Source organism: Choloepus didactylus, chromosome 4, assembly GCF_015220235.1.
Source record: "Choloepus didactylus isolate mChoDid1 chromosome 4, mChoDid1.pri, whole genome shotgun sequence".
NCBI classification, from domain to species: Eukaryota; Metazoa; Chordata; class Mammalia; order Pilosa; family Megalonychidae; genus Choloepus; species Choloepus didactylus.
Genome location: NC_051310.1, coordinates 180,900,796 through 180,907,049, shown reverse-complemented (window position 1 = coordinate 180,907,049; position 6,254 = coordinate 180,900,796).

Sequence of the window (6,254 nt, the reverse complement as noted above, 5' to 3'; positions counted from 1 at the left end):
CTATGGAAACAACCTAACCCACAGATTCCAACCTAATCAACACTAATATGTCTGCCCCCACAAGATTGCATGAAAGAACATGGCATTTTGGGGGACATAATACATCCAAACTGGCACACCTTCCAAAGTGAGAAATAAGTTGTACTTTTCACTGCCTACCAGAAAGACAGACGTACAACATTTGGTAGGCCTCATCAGCTTTGGAAAGCAACATATAACAAATTGTGATGAGCGGCTCTGATTCATTTTCCATATGAAACATAGAACTCTCAGTTTTGTGTGAATCCTAGAACAAGAACAACCTGCAGCACAAGTTCCCTTGCCACTTGAGCCTATGACGCAAAATTGGGTTTTTGGCAAACTGGGAAGTTGTATAAAGCCTTTGCTGAGCCCTTGTAGGAGAATCTAAGCTTCTTAGAGTAATGCTGTGCCCTCCTCTACTGACAACTAATCTGCATTTGAAAAGCAACTGCTGGTTTTCTGCTGGGTCCTGAAAGAGAAGTCAACAGCTGACCATGTTTCTCTAAGCCTGGATTACCTGAACTGGAAGTTGTTTGGCTCAGCAAACCATATAATCAGAGGTACACAATTGCATTGTATTGTGAAATGGAAATAGGGTATACAATACCAGGCCCAAGCAGGTCCAGAAGGTGTTAGTAAACAATGTTAAGCAGCTAGTCAAAATCCAGTGGTACCTGTTTCTACCAATTCTCCTTCAACCAACACCTATATCCTCCTGGAGAATTCTTTAACTAGCTAACAGCAGGGAAAATATATGAGCCTGGTGTGTTAATGGATCAGCACAGTAATGCTGGTGCAAACTAGAAGCATATGGATGCTGTATTTTAGCTCCTCTTGTGGCTGACCCAAGAGTGAAAGGAAAATATTCAAATGGGCAGAAATATGGGAAAAAGGATGAAGCAGATATATATCCCTGCTTCTATTCTGCTCTAATGGTCTATCCTGTTTACTCCTATGCCAACATCACATTAAAGTAATGTAACAACATGTCTTGTTATTTGGTAGAACATGATTTTCACCCCCACTCCCAACAATTTAATCCTTCATCTTCATAAGTATCTTGGCCCTTCTGTCTTTCACTCTTCCAGATGCATTTGAAAGTGGGCTTGTTACATTCCACCAAGCAAGGAAGGGAGGGAAGAAGGTAGGAAGAAAGAAAGAAAGAAAGAAAAGGAAAATACATGACGCATTTCTGAAATTTTTATTAGAATTTTCTTCAGGTTGAAGATTAATTTTTACTAATAATGTGTCCTCTTTCACTCCATCTCTCATCTCTTGCTTATTTTAAGTCCTTTATTTATCTTTGCTATTCTGCAATTTCACTATGATGTACATAGGCATTAAATTATTTTGTTTATTCTAATCAGCATATTCCCCAAGGAGTCACATCATTCTTCACTTCTAGAGAATTTGTATGTTTTACCATTTAACGTTGCCTCCCTGACTTGTTCCACAATATTTCTTGTAGCAACTTTGATTAGATGTAGTTTAGACCTTCACATTGTACATTTCATTATTTTTCAGTGCTATCTTCCAATTCATTGATCTCTCTTCATTTTTTTTTTTTTTTTTTTTTTGGCTGCTCTTTCATTCATTCACTTTCATTCTGGAGATTTTAAGTCTTATTGGGTATAGAGATTTGCATTAATCATACTCTTTAAATTCTTTATATTTTTATGCATGCTATTTGTTCTAGTTTGCTAATGCTGCTGGAACACAAAACACCAGAGATGGATTGGCTTTTATAAAAGGGGGTTTATTTGGTTACACAGTTGCAGTCTTAAGGCCATAAAATGTCCAATGTAACACATCAGCAGTCGGGTACCTTCACTGGAGGATGGCCAGTGGTGTCTGGAAAACCTCTGTTAGCTGGGAAGGCATGTGGCTGGCGTCTGCTCCAAAGTTCTGGTTTCAAAATGGCTTTCTCCCAGGACGTTCCTCTCTAGGCTGCAGTTCCTCAAAAATGTCACTCTTAGTTGCACTTGGGATATTTGTCTTCTCTCACCTTCTCCGGAGAAAGAGTCTGCTTTCCAAGGGCACCTCCAAAAGGTCTCTGTAAGCTGAAGCTCCTCTCTCAGTTCCAGTGCATTCTTTAAAGTGTCCCTCTTGGCTATAGCTCCTCTTCAAAATGTCACTCTCAGCTGCACTGAGTTCCCCCTGTCCATCAGCTCATTTATATGGCTCCAGTGACTCAACTTAGACCCACCCGGAATGGGCAGAGCAACACCTCCATGGAAATTATCCAATCAGAGTCATCACCCACAGCTGGGTGGGGCGCAGTGCCACAGAAATACTCAAAGAATTACAATCTAATCAACACTGATAACATCTGCCCACACAAGATTACATCAAAGATAATGGCTTTTGGGGGACACAATACATTCAAACTGGCACACTATTGTTAATGGCCTTTGTGGTAGGCATATTACAAAGATGGTATCCAAGATTTCCTGGATGTACATGCCCTGTATTGTGCCCTCCTCTCATGTGTGAGCAGGACCAAGGAATATGATGAGATATCACACCTGTGATTAGTTTCCAATCTGCTGAATTTGAGTTAATCAAAAGGGAAATCATCATGGGTGAACCTGACCGTTTCTAAAAATATGAAGCATCAGAGACATGATCTGGCCTTGAAGGTATAGCCTCAATGACTTCTACAGCTGCAAGAAGATTATTTCTGCCAATACCTGCATTAGCTTGGATGAGAACCTCAAGCCTCACATGAAACTCTGGCCTCAGCTGACACCTGGATTTCTGTCTTGTGAAACTCTGAGCAGAGAAACCCAGCTGAGCACTCTCTGGACTTCTGACCCAAAGGAACTGTGAGATAATGAATTTTCATTATTTAAGCTGCTAAGTTGGTGGTATTTTGTGTAGCAATAGAAAGCTAATACAGTCTTTATTTATTCATAAATTTTCTTATACCTCCCTTTCTCAACATCTTGTCTAACCCACCACAATACTGAGTAGGTAATTGCTCTAAAATATTTGCAATGTTTCCTTTTATTATTTATTTTTTCCTTGGAAAATACATGTTATTTTACAGGTCTGTATTTTTATTTCATAAGATGTTGTATTACAGGTCTTATTTTAATTCTTACAATTTTTTACACAGTTAAGCTTCTAAGAACTATTCAATAGTGTGTACATTGGTCCATTGGTTCTCATGGCTCTCTTATATTCCTTGGTGTGAATCCACTGTGTTTTTATGCCCATTCCCCAGTAGGGGCCCTCCAAATTGCCTCTAGCTCACTGTCACGACAAACAATGCTGTAATAATCATCCCTTCTGTACTCGGCAATTTCTCTAGGATAGATGCTCAAGAGCAGGCTTTCTGATTCTCAGAGAATTTGTATACTTATTCTGACCAAATACCATTAGGTTGCTTCCCAGAATAGCTGCTCATTCTACCATCCCAAGAGTACTGCATGAGCATTCATATATTTCCACACAATTGAATGGATATAAAATCACATCTCATTGTTTTACTTTGTGTTTCCCTTTTACACATGAGTTTGAACATTTCTTCATAACTTTATTAGCCATTCAGTGTATTTATTCTGTGATTATGATTTGTTTTCCAAAATTTATCAACAGCTACATTTTCTCCTTAACGGGAGTTATTTAGTATGCAGTCACATAAGTTTGGTCTTCGTGCTACTCCCATAGCATGTTGATATTGTCTGTAACTTTGGGACTTTGCTGTTATAAGTAGGACTTTACTTTCCCTGTGTGTTTGTTTTAAATATGCCTATGTGAAATAATCACAAGTATTTGACATTTTCAGGCAAAGCATATAACAAATTTGGATTTTCTTTTTAGTGTTGGACTTAAATAGTATAGACTCATAAAACCTTCCACTTTTACACAGCTCTTTGCTCTCCCAGGTACCCAATTATGTAGAAAAACTGTGCTCAAGCTTATTTTTTACATGAAATTCTCTTGGATGGTTAGTGCAATGAATTAGTGGCCTTATGCATTGCCAGGAAGGATACTCCCATGTCAGAACAGAGCTGACCAAACATGGGTGGGCAGTTGACTTGCCCTCTTTCATCCAAGCTGGGAGCTGTGGTAGAGGTGAGGAAATATCTATGAAGGTGTTTTCCTAAACAACAGAACTATCTAACCCCAATGATTATTTTAACACTCCTCTAGAAAGCAGTCATACTTATCAGTGGTCATTTATTTGTACTTTACTTAAACACTGAAAATTGACAATCTGGTAGGGAAAGTTAACTGGGTATGAATTTTAGACAGAGAAAGTAAATGACTGCTGTTACATTGTAAAAAAGCTGTCCAAAGCTAATTTCCAATATGCAGTGTCTATAATGATTTGTGACAAGAGGTCTTTGTTAAAAGCAGAATGTTTATAAATATTCTAGGTCAACAAGTGTCCAAAACATCTGGATTAAAGGCAAAAAGGAGTACATCATATGGCAAGCAACTGGGATTTTTCCAACAGCTTCAGAATAGTTTCTCTGGGTTAAATTCAATAATTTTCTTCCTATCTTTCTACTTTGTCATAGCCCACCCACATAGTTCAAACCAAATCAGCACTCCTTAACAGCAGGCACTTAAAAAAGGAAAGTAAGCCTATTTAGAGGGCACCTGGAGAAAAAAGGACACACAGAAGTGAAGTATCCAGTGTCCCAATAGCTCATTACTGGTCCTGAGTAGAAGACTTTCAAAGGTCTCCCACCCAGAATCAATGCACTAACAGTCGATGTGATGCCCATGGCTCTTCTGAACATACTGCAGCTGCATGCATTCGCGTTTTGCTGTCTGTTCTAGTTTGCTAATGCTGCCGGATTGCAAAACACCAGAAATGGATTATCAACTGTTTCAGATCTGCTGCTTCTCCTGGATTTGTGCCATGAGTGCAGAGATCACATTCTTGTTCACCATCAATTCTGCTGCTCTAGTTTGCCTGCATATTTCTGCTGAGCCTTTTTCTGAGCTAGAAATTTAATGATACTATTTGCTTACAGTTCTTCAGCATCTCCTCATCCAAAGCCAGAAATCCAAAGTCCTGGCTTGCCACAGTTTATGCTCCTTTCTCCTTTCATCCTCTGCTCTTACACTCACCATTTTGGCAGTTTGAACTAGTAAACACTTACTCTTGTCTCTGCAACATATGTCTATCATTAATTTATTATGCGTCAGCCTCTTATTTTGGACCAGCCTCTTATTCATCATATAAATCTCAATTCAAACACTGCCCTCTCTTTTGAATCTTATCTAATTCCCACACACATTTGCCTAAATAGTTATGATAATCAAAATATTTAATTATGCTATCTTAAATAATTATTGGTACAATGTTTGAGTGATATACATGTGTATATATATATATATGACTCATACATATAATATATATACATTTATCTATATATAAATTCCTATACATAGATCTTGATGTTAAATAGGAGATCAATACACATTTGATTGAGTAAATGAATAAAATGCTCTTGTCAAACACATTTTTCCTAGGCCTCAAGAGAGAAAATTTGTTACTTTGCAGTTTTTCTGAAGTAGTCAACCATGGTCAAATAGAAATTCTGCTTTTCATTTTAAATATTTCCCTTTCCAAAGTCATTAGTTTCAAGTGGGTAAACAGATACACAAAACACACGTGATTGAAACTTTCAGATCTTTATTCAAATATTCAAAGTGATTAGAAATACATTCCTGGACTATGTCTGACTCTGTCATTCATTTCCATGTGAGTAACTTGAAGTGCTGAATGATTTAGGAGAATTGATGAGCCTTAACAAAGAAGTTGGAATATATTGCTTTTCTCCATTTATATTACTTTGGGTTCCCATCAACTTTTATCTGAAATACTCCATTTTTCTCTTAAATTGTTTTCTTGCCTTTAGTCCTACCTCTTTCCAAATATGTTTTTAAGAATAATTTAAAAAAAATACAAATGTGGTCCTTTTACTCTTTAATTTAAAACTATCAGTAAGTTACCTTTTCCTATTTTTATAAGAGAACCTCCCTATCCTTCATTCTTTACGCCCATTCAATCACCGGGTTTTGTAGATTCAGCCTTTGTATCTATCATACCCATATCTCCTTTCTATCCCTAGAGCTACTGATAATTAAAACATCTATTATCTTGTGCCTGAATTACTAGAATAGTCTCAAAAATTTGTCTCTCTTCTTTGTTTTGTTTTTCTTTATACATTCTCTACTCTGCAGCCAGAGTGATTTTCCTGAAATTAAAA